A 19,801-nucleotide genomic window follows, 5' to 3' on the forward strand; every position below is an offset into this window, starting at 1 on the left:
GTTCTTGCCCCTGAAGACTTCACAATCAGTTTCGTGTATATGTTCCAGTCTAGCAATATCCTTCTTAAAATGTCATGCCCAGAACTCTACACAGTACTCTTAGACAGGGTAGAGTAATAATAATATCTAATATGTATACTTCTGCATATACACAAATGTTTTGCTTTAAGGTTTGCAAAGCACAGTATGAATTTATTTGATTCTCAGAAGAATCTAGTGAGATAAGTACTACAACTTTTATTGTCCCCATTAAACGGAAGAAATTGAGGCTGAAAGGAGGTAAATTACTTGCTTGTGGTGAGGTAACTGGTATTGGAGGTAGGATTTGAAGCCAGGCCCAATGCCTCTTCTCTACAACACAGTGGGTTGATCTCCTGTGTGACCATAAGTAGCTCACACAACCATTATGAGCTAATTTCTTCATCTATAAATGAAGATAAATTATAATTGTGGGATATGATTCATTGAGTACTGCTGATTTCTGCACAAATTGAAGTGAAGTGCTAAGATACAATGGGGGGGGGAACCCTTTGGAATTAGAATCAGGAGGCTTCACTTTGAGTACTACCTCTACCAATACTATCTTGGAATAGTCATTTTACCACTCTGTAAATAGCACAGGGCTTTGACATTTAAATTAGGTACTTAAATGCTTGGAGACTTATTAACTAACTGTACCTCATATATTATCTCCTTAGTCCCCCAGGAGAAGCTTCTAAAGTGGCTAGTAGTGTCCCCATTCTACAGCTGCAGAAACTAAGGCAATGAGGTCCTGTCTTGCCCAAAGTCATGAAGCTAGAGGGTGGCAGTCATTATTTCCATACTCTTTGTCCAGTACTAGTTCCACTTCTCCATGTTACCAATATGGAAATCTAGAAATGTGAAGAAATGAGCTCTAATAAAGGTACATCTTGAAACAAAGAGTCCTGACTGGCCCGAGATGATCCAAGAAGGTCTGCTATTCCCTAGTCATGAATATTCAGTCAAGTAAGTAATTTCTTTTACTCTTCTAGCCTCAGTTTCCTCACCTGTAAAATGGGAATAATTAGACTTTCACTTCCTACCACTCAGGGTTGCTGTGAATAGCAAATGAGAAGAGAGACACGATGCTTTCAAAACTATGCGGTCCTCTGCAGATGTTATTTTATTTATTTATTTATTGCACATCTAGAAAGGACCTTTTTCTGCAGAGCTCTTCTCCAGTGGAATAATTAAACAGGCAGGGCTGTTTGTTGGACAGCACCACCTCCCCCTTCCCTTCTGCCCCCTAGCCGCTTTCATGTCAGCTCCTTAGCTGTGCGTAACTGTGCAGCCAGCCAAAAATATCGATTTAGCGCAGGGGCTTTGCTGCCGGAGAAAGAAACCGTCTGACGTAGCAGCTGGATTTGACAAGGCCATAGCTCATAAACACTTGCACCGACGTCTGCGTGGGGCTGAGAATTTTTAATCCGACCAGGTGAGCTGTTGCAAGAGGAGGGGTCCGGTATGTTGGGGGATTCCTCTGGAAGAGCCCCTTCCCAGGCAGGCGTCCCCAGTCTTGCCCACCCCCGCCCCCACCCCCGCCCTCAGAAGGCATTCCCTGCATGCAGTCAGTCCCCCTCCCGCACCACTCGGGAGAGCCTTCTGCTCTAATGGCCTTTGCAGATCTGGGCCCAGCTCTGGGGGATGCATAATTCATCAATTGCCTTCTCTGCTCACGGCCTCAGCTAGCAAACACGGCTGCGGATGAATTCATTTGTCAGGGAAGGGGGTGGAAATGAGTGAACAGATGGGATTCCCCCATCACGTGTGCTTCTGCAGACTATGTGACACCGAGGCTGAGGAGGAAGCCCGGGGATGGGGAGAAGAGGGATGTTTACCTGCTTGTGGGCGGAATAAAAAGGCTTAGGTGGGATTGGTCAGGTCAGGGCTGGTGAAAGATTGGAGGATTTTCGGGTGCTTGCACGGTGGGGTTGGGAGAAGGGGTGGGAGTGGGGATCATTTTAATTCCTGCGGGTCTCTTGAAAATGCGCAGCAGTTTGTTAACTCTTTAGGTCCTGGTCTTGGAATGGACGGGGCTGCTTTTCCTTCGATCCCCTAGAACAAAGGGCCAGGGCTCTGCGAAAGGCTGAAACCTGCCAGGGTTCCGTGATGCAGAAGACTTTGTTCTAATGTTGGTGTGAAGGCACGGGAACTTCATGGGTTATTCGGGGAAGGGACAGGCAAGCTGCTCTCTGTGTGACCGTGGGCAGCTCACTTAGCTCCTCTGCGACACCTTACTTTTCATGTGTAAAATTAGATTGCCATTATAATATCGAGAATGAGAATAATTGCTAGCATCTATAGGGTTAAGGGTTTCAAAGCGCTTTACAGATACCATCTCAAATTATCCTCAGAACCACCCTGGGAGGTAGGTGCTATTAATGAGGGGGCTGGACTAGCTGATTCATCTCTGGGATCTCTTTCCCCTCTGATATTCTGTGGTGTCGGTGATTACTCTGTTTCCGGGCTTCTTAACCTGGGGTTTGGAAATCTGGGCTTTAAAAAAAAATGTGTTTTTATTATCTGTATTTCAGTATAATCACTTTCCTCTGTAATACTACGAATTTCATTTTATTGCATTTAAGCCTATTATTCTGAGAAGGGGTGTTCATAGCCTTACTGAGCCCGCCAAAAGGGGTCCATGACACAAAAAAAAGGCTAAGAACTCAAGCTCTGGGAGAACATGATTTGACTGGATTTATAATAAAAGGAGAACATAGCCAGGCTTTGTAATGGAGTTTCCCTGTATGGGCATCCATACTGCAATGCTGGGGCTTTGTCTTCTCCATGGATTAATGACACTGGACTGAGTGACTGTCTGTAATATGCAATTACAGTATCAAGCCAAGTCTTCCTTAAGCTAATGTGATATGTAATTCCAGCTTTACTTGAGAAAGCAAGAGGGTGGCTGTTACTTTCCAAAAGAGATTTTCATTTGTTAAAAGGATTCAGATGGTTCATTTCAATTCAATAAACATGTATTAAACATGCTAGATACCATGCTAAGCCTGGGGATACTAAGCCCAAAAATAAAAAAAAAAAATCCCCTGTCCTCAAAAAGCATAAATTCTGGGGGGGGGGGGTGGCAGTGGTACAAAATGTACTCAGATAAATCAATGCTAAGTACATATGGTTAGACAAATTAAGTTCTACTACTGACTATCTCAGGCAGGGATATGAGGAAAGGTCATATGTAGGTGAACCTAGGAATTCTAAGAGGTAGAAGGAAAGAGAGAATGCATCCTAGCCACGAGACTTGCCTATGCAAAAGCACAGAGGTGGGAAATGGGATGTCCTGAATGAGGAGCAACCAGCAGCCCAGTATGACTGCAATATAAAGTATATGAAGGTGAGTGATGTGATTTAAGACTGAGCAGCTGGTGGAAGGCTTAAATTGTAAAAGGCTCACATTCCAGACTGAAGATTTTGCATTTTATCTCATTATTGTTGTCAATTTAGCAGCTGTGAAGAGGATGGATTGGAGAAGAGACTGGACCTGGAAAGATTGATTCAGAAATTATTTGGATAGTTCACAAGGTCTGAACTTGAGTAGAGGCTGTGTAAGTGAAGAGGAAGAAGATGCATGAAATGTGGAGAGTATAGACTCAACACAGCTTGGAAATTGATAGGGCATGGGTGGAGTATGACACAGGCATACTGGTGTAGATTGTCAGATTTTCATTTGCAACTCAGATACTGGTCAATGTTACAAATCAGAGGTTGGTTTATTGTCTAGACGTAAGAAAATGATGGAGAAAATGTTGACAATTCAGATTAAACTCAAAAGTGTGTCTTGCCCACTTTAGAGAACCAGTTGTTAAACATTTACCAGCATATATTTGGGCACACAGGAGAGGGAAATGCTAAGTAAGTGTTTATATGGCAGTTGAGTATTAATTTTCTTTATATGTTATAGTTCCCTATATGAAAAAGGCTAATTTTGAACCATGAAATAAATTAGTTGTTGTTACATGATCGTTCAAAAATACTTATTAACCACCTTTTGTTTGCAGAACACTATGATTTGACTTGGGGAAGGAGAACATTTAGGTAAGATACAGTCCATTCTTTGTTGGACTTTATCCTCTAATAGGTGCAATAAGTTATGGCCAAATTATTCCAATATTGCAATTCTTTTAGGAACCATAATTTTGTTAGGGAAAGTGTTGCCTCCATGGATGTAAATTGTAACCCATCTCTGATCTTAGTGAGTTGCTGTGGTTTGAACAGCTTGCCATTCATTCTTTTTTCTGGTGATAGGCATCTCCAAAATGAGCTAGGCCATTACTCAGAAAACAGAAATATAGTCTCTTATCAAACACATCCTTTCCAACTTGGTAAAAATTGACAGAGCTTGGACAACACTGATGTATCCCACAGTCACCTGGCTATTGAAGGTGTTGAAGGAGGGCTTTGGTGGAAGTAGTCATATGTGCAAATGACTATGATATTCAATGTTATGTGACAAATGTCTTAGGGAGGAGGCAAGGTAAAACGTTTTATGAGACCAGAAGAAGGGAAAAATTATTGACTACAAGACTAGGGCAGGCTTCATGAAGGAGGTGGCATTTGGGTTGAGCTTTAAAGGAGAAGTCAGAATTTGAAATGTAAAATTAGTGATGATGATGCTATTATAACAGCTAATGTTTATGTGGTAATTTATAGTTTGTAAAGTGCTTTAGACATATATCACTTTAAAAGGGAGATTGAAGAGATTCCAGGCATTAGGGAATAGCATAGGCAAAAAGCACACATCATGTGTACAGAATACATAGTTGTCCAATTTGGCTCAGAGATTAATAAGAGATAAAGCTGGGATGGCAAAGTGATACTTGGTTATGGAGGGCCTCAAATGCCAAACTAAACATTTTTAATTTTAATAGGGAGACATTAGGGAGAAACCAAAGTTTTTTTTAGCTCAATAATAGCTAGAGGCAATTAGGTGGCCCAGTGGATAGAGTGCTACAATTTGAGTAAGAAAGAACTGAGTTCAAATCTAATCTCAGACACTTACTAGGCTGGATGACCCAGGGCAAGTTATTTACCTCTGTTTCCTCAACTATAAAATGGGGATAATAACAGCACCTGTCTCCCAGGGTTGTTGTGAGGATCAGATGAAATATTTTTTTTTAAAGCAATCGGGGTTAAGTAACTTGCTCAAGGTTACACGGCCAGTTATTTCTGGGTGTGGTGCTAAGTATCTGAGCCCGGATTTGATCCCCAGGTCATCCTGACACTGGAGCAGTGGTCTTACTCACTGGGCCACCTGGCCTCCCCTAGATGAAATATTTGTAAAGGACTTAGCATGGTACCTGGAATATAATAGGTGCTTAATAAATGCTCCTTTTCTTCCTTTCATCACCTTTCCTTTTTAAGTTGCTTATTATTAAAACTTAACTTGAGGGAACCAAATCATGTAACCATCAATCCTGGAACATGGGAGCCAGTCTGGTGATAATTAGTTTACATGTATGCTCTCAGTACCAAATCTCTCACTGGTTCCACTCCCAACATTTCCCTCTCCCATGGTGCCTCTGTGACCTTGGTGGCAGTTTTAGATACTTAATTTTAGACTTTTGGAGTTACCTCTTTATTAAAGGTGGGATGGGGTAGAATTTGGCTCCTGGTGCAGGTGGGGAGGTCTATGGATTTGACCAAGCAGGAAGCTCCAGATGAAGGTAAGAGGGTGCTGCCTGCCAAGATGACTCTCCTTTCTCTGCTATTAGACCTTCCTGATTTTCTAAGACCCTTTTCTTTCCCTTCCCTTCTCTTCCCTTTCCTCCTTCTCCTTACCCTTTCCCCCTTCTCCTTCCCATTCCATTCCTCTTTCCTTTTCTCCTTCTTCCCCTTCCCCTTCTTTCCCTCCTTCTCCTCCTTGCCCTTCTTCTCTTTCCCCTTCTTCCCCTTATTTTTTTCCTCTTCCCCTTCCCTTGCCTTACCACAATGACTAGAGTGCTGAATCTGGAGTCAGGAGGATCTGACTATGTCAGATACTAACTCTGTGACCCTGGGCAAATTACTTATTCTCTGTTTTCCTCAGTATCCTTATCTGTAAAATAGGTTTAATACTAGTATTTGCCTCCCACAATAATGAAGATAAAATTCATAAGGCACTTTGCAAACTGTAAAGTACTGTATAAATGCTGGCTATTATTTTTTTCATTGTAGGTTCTTTGAATTTTCTTTTTCCTGTCACTGCTTATTTTTTCTGATTGAGGGAAGTGGTCTCTTTACTTGCTTGAGGTAGTGAGAATGCTGGGTGCTTAAGTACCTCTTACTCCACCATTTATTCAGTATTTTCCAACATCCGTATTTTATTTATGTGGAAACTGAGGCCCAGGTGGCATAAGTGACTTACCTAAGGTCTCATAATTAATTAGGAACAGAATGAAGACTAGAACTGAGGCCTTCAGGCCCCTGTTTTCTTATATTTTCCTCTACTGTAAACTCCTGTGATTAATGGATCCGTTTGGTTATATGTAGAGAAATGGTAATAAATACTTAAAAGACCTTGGTATTCAACAAAGTGATGGAATCTATTGTTAGTTCTTGGTCATGCTGAATCTTCTTCCTCATAGCCTCCAATAGCTCAATTGGATGCCTTCCTTCCTTCCTTCCTTCCTTCCTTCCTTCCTTCCTTCCTTCCTTCCTTCTTTCCTTCCTTCCTTCCTTCTTTTCTTCCTTCCCCCTTCTTTCCTTCCTTCCTCTCTTTCTCTTCCTTCTCTCTTTCTTCCTCTTTCTCTTTCTCCATCCCTCCCTCCTTTCCTTTTATCTCTGTTTCTCACTGCCCCCCCCCAATCACATACATTCTCTGTGTACTTGGATATCTGGGGTCCCTTAGAATGGATCCCTATATGAGTAGCCAACTTCTTTTATCTATCATCCATTTCCTCAATTGGGAAGTGTTAGGTTATTTCTCAAGCACAGTCCATTGGTGGACATAGGTTTCTGCTCACTTGTTCACACTGTTTAACTCTTCATTGTTTTTTGGGTGACCTGCACCCTTTATTCCTCAGAGACCGTGATGTTTCATGCTTTGCCCCCATGGAGCATCACTGGGAGGACAGGCATTTAAAAGGTAGGTATGTTCATTGGGGAACAGATTGCTATCATTAAAAATTCTGTGAAGTTTCCCAGATGGAACCCATTCTGCTGTCTTCTTCCTGTTTCATTCTGGGTCTAACTATTCATCTACAAATATATCTGTCCCATATCTATATCTATATTTCTCTGTTTCTCTAACTTTCCACCTCTCTATCTCTGTATATATCTTTATTCACTGCAGTACTAATTCAATGTACTGGTCATTTGATTTCATGTCATAATCTGAACAATAGGTATTTTTCATCCATTTGGTTTTTGCTATATTGATTGTTTATCTGATTTTCTTTGAATGAGTATAGCTTTTACCAAGGAAACCCTTTAATGTCTTGGTTCTTGGTGCAAGGAGCACATTATTATGTACAAAGGAACATCTAAAAGGAACTCACTATATACTTAAAATACCTGTTCCATTTAAACCTTGAGCAAGATATTCCAGCTGTCATTGATGACTTCCTTTGGTTAATGAACATTTTTTTCTTTTTTTAAACCTCACTTCATGATAGTCAATGGGCCATTGGGTAGTTATGCTGACAATTGCATTTCTCAAGGCATCTTCATGGAGTCACAGAATTGGAGTTGGAAGTACCCTCATGGCCATCTAGCCCAATTCATTGCTGAAACAGAATACTACAGCATTGCAGACATGTGACTATCTAATAGGTGCTTGAAGCTTTCCACTGAGGGGAAACATTGTTCTCTGCAGCAGTCCATTCATTCAACTTTGAACAGCATGTCAAAGGGTTAGATACTTTTTGTTGGAGGAAAACCATGAAGGCTGTTTTGCTCTACCAAGTCAACTGTTTTCTTATGATCAACAAACCACAAATGCATCCTCCAGTCAATTAAGTGGCTATAAAGATAGAGTTTGCTGAATAATATTATTTGCAAATACCTGTCTATTCCCTGATCATATTTTCACTGAGGATACCCTTGATGCACATAGAGATAATTTTCAAAAGGATTTGATAACATTGATAAAGTAAACATGTGAGTTGGTAATTATAATGTATATGTAGAGTACATTGCAAACTTTAATGTACTATCAAAATGATGCTGAAAATAGATTTTCTCAACATCAGTTTTCACAATTATCCTTTGAGGGTTTTTTAAATAAATGAGGTAGATAATAAATGCCTCTGAATAAAACCAAATTAAAAAAAAATAAACCCCAACTAAATTAAAGTGGGTTGGGAATTTGGACACGGTCAACCAAAGTGCTCTTCTCATCCACCTGCCTCTTTTACTTTCTTGACCCACCATGTTTCATATCTGCAATTCCTCTTAATTATTTCCTCCCTGAAATCCCCAAATGGCATAGGGCTGAGTGCTTAGTCATTGTTGGGAATTATGTTGAAGGTGAAAAATTACTGGATTAACCAGCTCCTTCTTTCCAGTCTACCACATGCCTTACCCTCTTCAAATCCTGCTCCATACAAACCTAAAATGGAAATCTGAGTTATCTTTATGTTCATTGACTTATCAGTGCTCAACTGATAAGAACTGGAGGTCAGAACTAAGGTCCCAAAACTTCTCTGAAAGGAAGAAAGCATGAATTTATTAAGTGCCTACTATGTGCCAAGGATTGTACTATTTTGCAAATATTATCTAATTTGATCCTCACAACAACCCTGCAAGATAAGTTCTATTATTATCCCCATTTTATAGTTGAGGAAACTGAGGCAAAAATAGATTAAATGACTTTCTTAGGGTAACATAGCTACTAAATCTCTGAGATGGGACTTGAACTAAGGTCTTCCTGGCTGCAGACCTCAGAGCTCAATCTGCTGTGCCATCTAGCTCCCTCTGAATCTTAGTTATTCTCTCTGTGAAATGGGTATAGTGATAACCTGTTTCTCTTAATTCACAGATTTTTGGGAGAGGTTAAGTAGAATAAGCAGACAAAAACATGAAAGGATGTTGGAAGTAAAAACCTGGAATCACAGAATTAGACATTGGAAGAGCACTATATTTGGACCTTGAAAACCTGGGTTTGATTCACATTTCTTCTACTCATTAGCTATGTGACCTTGGGCAAATCTCTCTGGGCTTTAGTTGGAAGGGAGCTTAGAGATCAAGAGGTCAACCAGTTCAAACTTCCACTCTTTAAGTAAAGACTGAATGGACACTTCTTGTGGACATTGTAGAAGGGATTCCTGTTCAGTCATAGATTGGGCTACAGGTCCCATAGGTCCCTTGAAACTTTGAGATCAGTGATTCCACGAATTTTCTCTTGTATTGCTGGCAATCAAGTCTTCAGACTCAGCTTAAATACCTCCAAAGACAAAAAGCACAATCCTAATAAAATAACCAATATTACATTGTTGGATACCTCTAGAAGGTTCTTCTGAATATTCTATTGATTACTATATAATTTCCTTAAGTACTATATCAGTGCAAGGGGCTGCACTCTCTTCTTAGTGTCTTCAAAGGTAATGTGTGCAGGGAATAACAGCCATCCTTTTGAGTGCTGAAGTCAGACATGTTTGCCATGCCAAGGCATTGCTCAAACAACCCACCTGCTAATTAATGAACCCAGATCCATAGCAGCTTCAATGTGTCAGACATGGCGTTTGGGAACAGACTGCCTCCCTGAGAGTGGGAATGGGATGCAGCTTTATGAACTAAATTCTGATTATATCAGGCCTGAACAGCCAGGGAGAGGAATATTCTGAAAAGAAAAACAATTAAAAACAACACCAATAATGACAAAACACCAAAGTGGGATTCTGGGTGTTACATCTCCATTTGAAGATGGGGGAAGAAAGCTTCCTGTGGACCTGTTCATCTCTGTGGGGCTCAGTAGAACCATAGGAAGCCAGTACTAAACATGGAGGTCTGTAGGTCTGACTTGGAGGACTTCTCTGTTTGAAATTTTTTCTACTATGAAATCATTTCTCACAATGAAGAACTATGGCTAGAAACGAGTCAGGGAATTTGGTGACAAATGACATATAGAACAAAATGAGACCTTGAGGAGTAAAATGCCTAGTTCAAGTGTGCCAAAGTCTTACTGACAATAGTCCAGTACCTTTTTCTTCTTTAAGATATTAATTCCTGTTAAGGAATTTCTCCACCTAGGACCTTTCTAAATCATGATCCTCACTGCTGTAGGAGAAGAAACTGACATCTCAGAGGTGATTTTGCAAATGAACCAAGAGAATTTGACGATCAATATAATATTGCAGCTAGATTGTGAAGTGGACAGAGCATTGGGTCTGGTTCAGGAAAATCTGAGTTGAAATTTGACATAGCCCCAGATCCCAACTAAATGTGTGACCTTGGACAAGTCACTTAACCTCTGTTTGCCACTGTTTCTTCAACTTTAAAATGGGGGTAATAATAGCATTTACCACCAAGAGTTGTTGTGAAGATCAGATTATATAATTTTGGTAAAGTACCTGGCAATAGTAGGTACTATATAAATGCTAGCTGTTATTGTTATTATTATTTATTCAAGCAACATTGGGGGGGGAGTTTTTGTGGTTGCTTTTTTTTTAAGATGAAATCAGCTTCTAGCGTCACTGATGATTTCCTTCACTATTCTTAGGCATATCTCTAAGGACACCAGGTGCTTGACCAAGGGTTATTTAGGCAGCCCATGACTTGAGACCTTGGACTTCTCTAGGCCTACTGCTTTGGTCAGGGCTCACAGAGTATATGCCAAGCCAAGCTAACAGCTGGTCTTTTCATCCTTGTCAAATGCTAAGAGAAGTACAGACTGGGTTTCATGCCAAAAATGGAGTGATTAGAATTTTGCCTCCATGCCAATATTGGCAGAAGGGTGTGCTGGGGGTGGTGGTGATAGGAAGAAAAGCTGAATATCTGGATGGGTGATTATTGTCTAGTTTCAGACATTACTGGCGCAGTGTTGAAGCTTCCAGGTCATAGAAATGACCATACTCATCACCAATAGCTTCCCTATTGCTATGTCTCTAAATGGGGAGATAGCTGATAATCAAATTTGTGGATAATGTGGAATGCAATGGAAAGATGTGTTACGGACCTAAATATACTCTAACATATTGCCAACAATGATTTAAATTCAATAATGGATTGAAAGACCAAACTGAAGGGAGATGGGCTAGTCATGTGCTGTGAGAGTAGACAGGGATAGCAAATAGATAGCCCCTGTGGTGCTCTGGTGAAAGCTAATGAATAAAAACAATGAAGATGGTGCCCAGAACACTGAATGATCTCCTATGGAAGATTTATTGGAAGGCGTAGAAACAGTCGTACTAGATGAAAATACATGTATAGGCTGTGATCTGTTTGATTTGAGGACATGTAATCACCCAGATTCACTGAAATATCAGAATAATGGAAGAATAATGGTTAATGTTGATCTTCCTGGTGAGCCTTTGGTTTATTATTCCATGGATGTAACTCTGTCAACTAGACTGGGAAAGATGAAAGGAGAGATGCTTAGAGGGAGTGCCAGCTTTCCCCATCTTGCTCTCTAGAGGCCAGTGGCTACCACAGCAAGATAATGGATACAGTTCTCAGTGAGGTAGGAAAGAGAATAGGGAAATAGAAAAAAAAATTGGAAAGAAGTTCCCATCCTAGTCACAAAACATTTATTTTGTTCTCTTTAAAATAAAAAAAAAATCAGTGCTTCATTCGGAAATTGCCCAGTCTTAGAGCCCAGAGTGGTCATTGGGGCCGTCCAATGGCTCAGACAAAGTTTGTTCTTAAACAATCTGTGCATGTGCTAACTTGGTCTTTTATATGGAAGAGAAATGACTATTCTTTTTTCTTCCTTCTGTTTGAAGGGCTACCCTGTAGTTCAATGCTTGAACGGGTTATATTTTATATTCAATTTCATGTAATCTTCGGCTTTTAGACATTATCTATTCTTATCCTTTCATTTTACAGATAGAGAAACTGAGGCTCAAAAAAGTGAAGTAACTTGGCCAGGGTCATACAACTAGTAAGAATAATAAAATTGAAGGACTGAAGCCACTTAAAGTAAACCAAACCTTAACAGGATCTCCTCTACAGTACACCTGACAAGTAGTTATCTACTCTTTGCTTAACTCAACTAAGAGAGAACCATCCACCTACTGAAACCACCCATTTCACTTTTGGATACTCCGATAATTAAGAAAATTTTTCTTTATATCAGACTTAAATTTGTTTCTTTACAACTTCCACCCTTTAATTAGAGTTCTATACCCTGTAGTGCTAACCTGGACAAATCTATTCCCTCTTGCACATAGCCCCTCTTCAAAGACTTTGAAACAGTTGTCATGTCCTCTCCACTAACTTTTCTCTTTTTCAGGCTTAATACTTCCATTTACTCAACCAGTCCTCAAATGACATGAATCTTAGACCCTTTACTATCACTGATTGCCCAATTCTCAAGATTTTCAATGTCTTTACAAAAATATCATGCCCGGAATTGAACAAAACCTCCAGATATGGTCTGACCAAAGGAAATGGACATTTCAACTCTTCAAAGGAAATGTTGGAATCAGTACTCAAAACTAGTTGTTATTACTGCTATTTAACATCTGAGCCTGTTTCCTAATATGTAAAATGGTGATAATACCTTCACTACCTACTTCATAGAATTATTGTGAAGATCAGATGAGATTCCCAATTTACAATACTTTCTCGAACACTAAACATAGACAGTTAACACAGTTGTTATTATTAATCTGGGGTTTCCCACTTCACAAATGAATTGACGACATTGTTATTTTGGTCAAACTGTTAGCACTGATGCTGTGATTTGGAGGTCAGTACCAAAAGATGTTTCCCCACTTTCATGGTTTGATAGCTCTCAGTGGTTATCTGGTTCAACTCCTATATTTTCCAGATGGGGAAATAGACCCAGAGAGATGAAATGTCAATTGGCTAGTAAGTGGTGAAGCCAAGATTTGCAAGCAACTCCTCTTACTCCAAATCCATTTTTCCTTTCAGCACTGCACACTGCACAAGAATCTAGTATTATTTGATATAACTGAGAAATTAAAAAGGATCCTGGAGAGCAAGTTTATTTCTAAAGAAGGAATCTAAGTCACTATAGGATTCATCTGTACATAATTATTGTGTGCCTAGACACATAATGAATTTGACCTGAAACACTGTTGTAGAGGTGTTGGGGTCAACATTCTTAATGGTCATATACAAGTTTCATTACTTTCTTCCTATGTAAGAGATAATAAGTAGCTTCATGCAGGATAGGGAATTGATTGAGCTTCCTGTTGAGGGTTAATTCAAGTTGGAAGATGCTAGTTTTAAAGGAAAATCCTTTTAGAATAGGTTCACAGAACATCAGACATAAAGTTGAATTATTGAATAGCTAAGTAATTGATATCTATGGCAAGCTCTCCCTGTGTGCATGGTTTCCTGTTAAGAACCTGTAGGAAATATAAGAAATACTAAAATGTGGACCTGGGAAGGGCCTGTAGTCATCTAGGCCAACCTCATTTTACAGATGTAAAAATTGAAGCCCCCAAAAGAGAAGAGATTTGCCCAAGGTTTTAGGACTAGGTGGTGGTATACGTTGAGTTTCTCTTCTTACAGATCAAAATACATGGGATAGAGAATGATAAAAGCAATCATCTAATTTTGTAGTATATTAAGGTTTATAAAACACTTGACACCTATATTCCTATACATTCTATTGTGAGGATTAAAGAAGACTATTTATAAAGCCCTTAGCACAGTGCCTAGCACAAAGTTGGAACCTAATGAATGCTTGGTTTCTTCCCTCCTTCCCTCATTCTTTGCTTCTTTCCTTCTCTCCTTTTCCCCTTCCTTCCCTCCTTCTCTCTTTCCCTCCCTCCCTCCTTCACTTCCTTCCTATCTTCCTTCAATCTCTCCTTCCTTCCTTCTTTCCCTCCTTCCTTCCTTCTTTCCCTCCTTGCTTCCTTCTTTCCCTCCTCCTTCCTTCCTTCCTTCCTTCCTTCCTTCCTTCCTTCCTTCCTTCCTTCCTTCCCAAAAGTCCTATGAGAAAGGTAGTGCAAATATTATTATCTCCCTTTTTCTGATGAGGGAACAATGGCTTAGTAATATACACACAGCTGGTAAGTTGTGGATATATATATATATATCTAAATTACATTGCTCCAGACTGAATGCTTTACCTCACTCTCCCCCTGCCCCAAACACAGGAAATGAGTGCTTTATTGAACTTGGAAAGGAAGGAGTGAGCGTGCCCTGGAGTAGTCAGGGAGGCCTCCATGGAAAAAGGTGGAACTGAGATGAGGACTTGAAAACTAGATTATAATAATTAATAATGACTCTACATATGGCTTGCAGTGCTCTTTATATTCATTATCTCACTTGGGAAGAAATAATATTTTCTGCTACTAACTTTATCTTTCCCCAGTCCAGAGACTGATAAAATCACAATATCAAAGACTTAAAGCTGGAACAGGTCTCAGGGGCCATCTAGCATCTAAGCCTTTCAATTTTCAGATGAGGAAAGTAAGGCTCAGGGGACCCAAGCTCACTGAGGTGGTGAGTGTCAGAGGTGAGACTTTAACCCAGGGCCCTCTGATTCCTCTTTCCACTATAACACAGAGATCCAATATACTGCTGTTTTTATTTTTTTCTTACCTTGTATCTTATCAGGAAATCTGTTGGCTATGACTCTTTTCCTTTTCATTCCTCCAGTCCAAAAAAAAAAAAAAGACTTTTTTTTCCTTTGGAAATGCTCTCCCCCTCAACCTTCCCTGAGAATTTTTTAACAAAAAGAATAGTGGCGAGAATGGATTACTTAGAAGGGGAAGGCCATTGGATCATAAGATGCCCATGCTTGAGACAATTGCTGAGGTCCTATATGGCAAAACCGAAGGCCAGTGAGTCGCCTTACTCAAGGTCACATATAAGGTTATAAGATATAATAAGTGGTCAGGACCGGAACTTAGGTCTCCTGACTTTCTTTTCAGACTTTTTTTCTTCTCCCCATAACACTCTGCTGATTCTTGACATTCAATTCAACTAAAATATATTTATCACGTACCTGTTATATACCAGGTGCTGGGAATTGGCTCAAAAATTTACATATACTTGGGAGGAACTTTAGAGGCTGTCTAATCCAAACCTCTCATTTTACAGATGAGAAATCTGGGGCCTAAAGAGGTTAAATGACTTGTCCGAGGTGATACAGGCAATAAGTGGCAGAGGCAAGATTCCTACCCACTGAACCACGATGGTCGAAGACAAAAGCGAAGCAGTCCCTGCCCTCGAGGAGCTTACATTCTACTGGGGGAGTTCTTGGAACCTATTTTAGATTATAAGCTCCTGGAGGGAAGAGGCCACGTCTGCATATCTTGGTCTTCTAGCACACCTATGTAATGTTAATTCAGCGACACCTGACACCTCGTTTGTGCTTCATCGTCAAGAAAAATGCTGCTGAGTCTTCCATATAACTGAAGCGGACAACTTAATTCCAAAACTTCTCTGTTCCTTTAACAACTGAGAATGGAAGTCTTTCACAAGTAGATGAGGCAATTTTCTACTTTCTTAAACAGCATGAGTTAAACATAATTTAAGTTCTTCTTGAGTGTTAAGGGGCATACTTATGGACATCCATCGTTGCGCTGTACCCTAAAACAAACATGAGCATTCTCGTGGACTGTGCTATGTATTGAGCTGTTTGCCCTTATGTTGAATGATCCCAGGCTACTGTGGTTGGGGAGTCTATTTCTTAGCCTTTTATGATTGTCCTGTTTCCTCCTTCCCAGTGAATATGTCACCTGACCCCTCTTATTATTATCATTGTACCAAGTTCTAGCATCTGCCCAATTGCTGCTGATTTACTGGTTCTCAACTGCTATGGACTGGAAGAGCAGATCATGGCAGATCATCAGTTTTGTCTAAAACAAAAGTTAAATAGGGTGCAAGTGAATGCCAAGGATGGCACTCTCCAATAACCATTGGCATGGGCTTTTCAACATCTGTTTTGGCTGCTTTATTTTGTTTTTCTTTGCTTCTTTTCCAACCCTAGCCTGTGTTCCAAATAGTTGAAGTTGCTGAGAAAGTAACCTCTGGATCTGTGAGGAGATAACTATGTAAATAAGATTGTGCTGTCCTTTCTATATGGAAATAATGGTGCTGTAATACCTAGAGCACTCACCTTGGAGGAGATCTGGTTTTACTATTTACCTGTGACTGGGCATAATCACTGAGCCTCAACTTCCTCACCTGTAAAGTAGAGATGAGAATATTTGTACTGTTCACCTCACAGACTTATTGTAAGGCAAATACTTTTGTGTAAAAAAGCAAACAAAAAACTTAAGGTATTATATGGAAGTGTGACTTATTGTTATATGCTTTGAGTTGTTTTTTTTTTCCTTTTTTCTTTTCTCACCAGTTTCCTTGTGGACACATTTTCAAGATGATTGACTGTAATTAAGAGTATAGTTTGTGGCTATAGATCAGATGAAAATGAACTGACTTATTGGAGGGCCAAACTCAGTTCCCTGGCTTCAATACAGTGCTCTTACCCACTAAATTATTGTGTCTAGACATGAGTGACCTGACTCACACCTATCAATTAGCTGGTCCATCACTTAGCCCTCCTGGTGTGGTACCAGAGCTAACAAAGGGCCAAGCACACAGAATACACACTCCCTTATCCTCCACAAAAATGGTTCTGAAACTGAATGATCAGATACCGTCTAAAGTATACTTGTGGCTGAGGGATCTGGAGTATAATTAAATTAGACCTAGACCAGAAATAGAACTGGATTCTTGAGCTACCTTCTTGGACCAGTCCCGATTTTCTTATGGTCACCATTTTGGTTTCTACTCAGGCCCACCTTGATTTTTGTTTAAGACTTGAATGTGGGTAGCAGCAGAGTGTTGAAGAAAGAGCAATGGATTTGGAGTCAGAGGACTTGGTTTTGACACCCAGCTCTGACACTTACATCTTGTTAGGCAATTTATTAATAAAGATCTCTCTTTTGTCCAATTTTCCTAAAACACGGTCTGGATCTTTCCTTTGATTCTAATGATTTCTACTTAAAATCAACCTTGGCTCATACTTATTTGTGCCCATCACATCCTCTCCACTGCATCATAAGCACCTTGAGGGCAAGGGTCATGTTATGTTTTACCACTTAGGTCCCTGTTACCCAATACAATGCCTTATCCATGGGTGGTGCTCTGGAAATGTTTGTTGAAGTGAATGGTTGAGTTATTTTCTACAATACCTACAATACTTGGAAATGTAGTAGAGAGTATAGTTGCCAGCAAATGACCTGAGTTTGGAGAGCTATAATTAGGAATCAGTGTGCCTGGGGTGAATTCACTTGGGGGAGGGAAGAAGTATCAGAGAGGATATTGTGGGCACAACCATGCTATGGAAGCCTATTCCCAAGAGAATCTAACTTGTGTTTTCATAGCACAGCCAAAGGACTCTGATACCCTAAATCCCAGGAGGAATAGGATGGATATGAAAGGTGGGTCCAAAGATAAAGTCACCATAGTAACAGGACCCTGGGAATGATGCAGCACACAATGGAGGAAGAAAATCCCATGCCCCCATCCCTAGATATTGCCATGCTGGGAGACAAAACTCTGGTTGCCCTAGCCTAGTTATGACTGTGGAGCTGAATCCTACTTTATTAACTTATGTGTATTTGAACATTTCACTCTGAGGGGAACTGCAAGTCACCTGAAAAGACCCAGTGGTCCTTAGATGGGAATGCATCTTCCTTAATGTCATGTCCATTGAGGAAATCAAAGCTGATATATTTGCACATATGTCTGTATATAAACTATATACAGACATATATATGTGTATATATATATAATTGAGGTGCTTGAATGACTCAGCTTATCAATCAATATAAACATTTAATAAATGCCTACTATGTGCCATGCAATGTATTAAGTAAGTGCTGGGGATACAAAAGACAGTCCCTGCCTTCAAGAAGCTCACAATCTAATGGAGAAGACAACAAGGAAACACACACATATGTATGTGTGTATGCATGTGTACCTATATGCTACATACAAGATAAATAAGAAATAATCAAAAGAGGGAAAGAAACTAGAATTGAGAAAGGGTGGGAAAGGCTTCTTATAGAAAATAAGATTTTAGTCAAAATTTGAAAGAAACCAGTAGGCAGAGTGGAAGAGGGAGAGCATTCCAGGCATGGTACTCAGCCAGGAAAATACCCAGAGCCAAGAGATGAAGTGTCTTCATGTAACAGCCAGGAGAAAAGTGTCACTGAACTGAAGAGTAAATAATGGGGAGTAAGCTCTATGAAGAGTGAGGGGACTAGGTTGTGAAGAGCTTTGGAGGATAAACAGAAGACTTTGGATTTTATCCTGGAGGTGCTAAGGATCCACTGGAGTTGTGTGTGTGTGTGTGTGTGTGTGTGTGTGACATTGTCAGACTTGTGCTTATATCCTTCAGTGCTATACAAATGTAAGATGATGGGCCAACTAGGTGGTGCAGTGAATAGAGCACCGATTTAAATCAGGCCTCAGACACTTGACACACTTACTAGCTATGTGACCTTGGGCAAATCACTTAACCCCAATTGCCTTGCCTTCCCTCTTCCAAAAAGAAATGTAAGATGATGGTATTACAATGATGATGATCATGATCATGATCATCATCAGTTTGGAGCTGAAGGAGTCCTAATGACCATCTAATGGAACCTGCTTTTTTATAGATGAGTAAACTGAATCCCAGGAAGTTTAAAGTGATTCACTTAAGTGGATCTGTGATCTTACAAGAGCAAATCTTCCCTTCACCTATGTAGATCATGCTGTATTTATTGTCTCCTTGTCTTCACTTTTCTTATCTCTTTCCCATAGTACATCTTCCCTCTCCTCTCCCTCCCCAATACTGGAGACCTGCCTTTCCTTCATTTTTCATATTTCACACACCAGTGCAATGCTCAGACTGCCCAACTGTTTTTTGCTCACTCTTGCTACAGAATAAGCCAGCCTCCCTACCTTGCAGCTTTCCATTGCCCATTGGATCCAATTGTGAGAGTACTGAGGTCATGGGGTCAATGAGTAGTGGTCCTAGCACATCCCTGTAAGGATGCTGTAAGAGCAGCAGCAACAACCTTTGGAGCAGTGGGTATCTTCAATTCAGTGAAGTTATTATTATTTTCATTCTATCATTCCCTGGGCCTTGTGTCTAAAATAATACAAGGAAGAAGAATGAGTTGATTCAGTGAGATTAAAAACATGAGAGGTGGATCAGGAGGGCAGGTGGAATTTGGAAGGAAGAATGCTCCTTTGGGCAGAAGTGCCTGGAAAGATAGGCAGATCAAGAAGGTTGTTTAAGCTGCTTGTTTACTGGCTTGTAGAAAAGCCATTTCCTGTGAAAGAAGCACAATTTCCAAATGCATAGCCCCAGGAAGAAGCATCAGAGTTGAGAGATGGCCCCTAATCCCAGCCTTGGGTTTACAGAGATGAAAGCTATTTTTGTAACTCATTAAACGGTTTTTATTGCAACACTGTGACTCCAGTAATGAACATTCACCCAGCAGGATGCTATGGATGTATGTCTGTGTATGTATTTTTATACATAGATGTACCAAGAGAGAGATTGGAGGGAGGGCAGAGAAGGAGATGGAAGTGAGAGAGAATGGGAAAGAGGTGGGGAAGAGAAGGAGAAAGAGAGAGAGGAGGAGAGAAGGAGAGAGTGGGGGAGAAAACAGACAAAAAGAAAAGGTGGGGAGGGAGGGAGAGAGGA

At 40.2% G+C, this 19,801-nt stretch overlaps 1 protein-coding gene and 1 long non-coding RNA gene across 2 annotated transcripts in view; both read left to right on the top strand.

Annotated features, from left to right (window-relative positions):
- Nucleotides 1-19,801, top strand: part of KCNQ3 (potassium voltage-gated channel subfamily Q member 3) — a 479,966-nt gene that overhangs the window by 77,126 nt on the left and 383,039 nt on the right.
- On the top strand, nt 1,030-8,250 carry LOC138155704 (uncharacterized). Its single transcript, XR_011166939.1, has 5 exons — nt 1,030-1,456; nt 3,481-3,581; nt 4,035-4,071; nt 7,038-7,099; nt 7,629-8,250. It is a non-coding gene; the product is annotated as an uncharacterized lncRNA (long non-coding RNA).

Source organism: Petaurus breviceps, unplaced genomic scaffold (assembly GCF_028583685.1).
Source record: "Petaurus breviceps papuanus isolate PSGF00001 unplaced genomic scaffold, PetGlider_PUasm1.0 98, whole genome shotgun sequence".
NCBI lineage: Eukaryota > Metazoa > Chordata > Mammalia > Diprotodontia > Petauridae > Petaurus > Petaurus breviceps.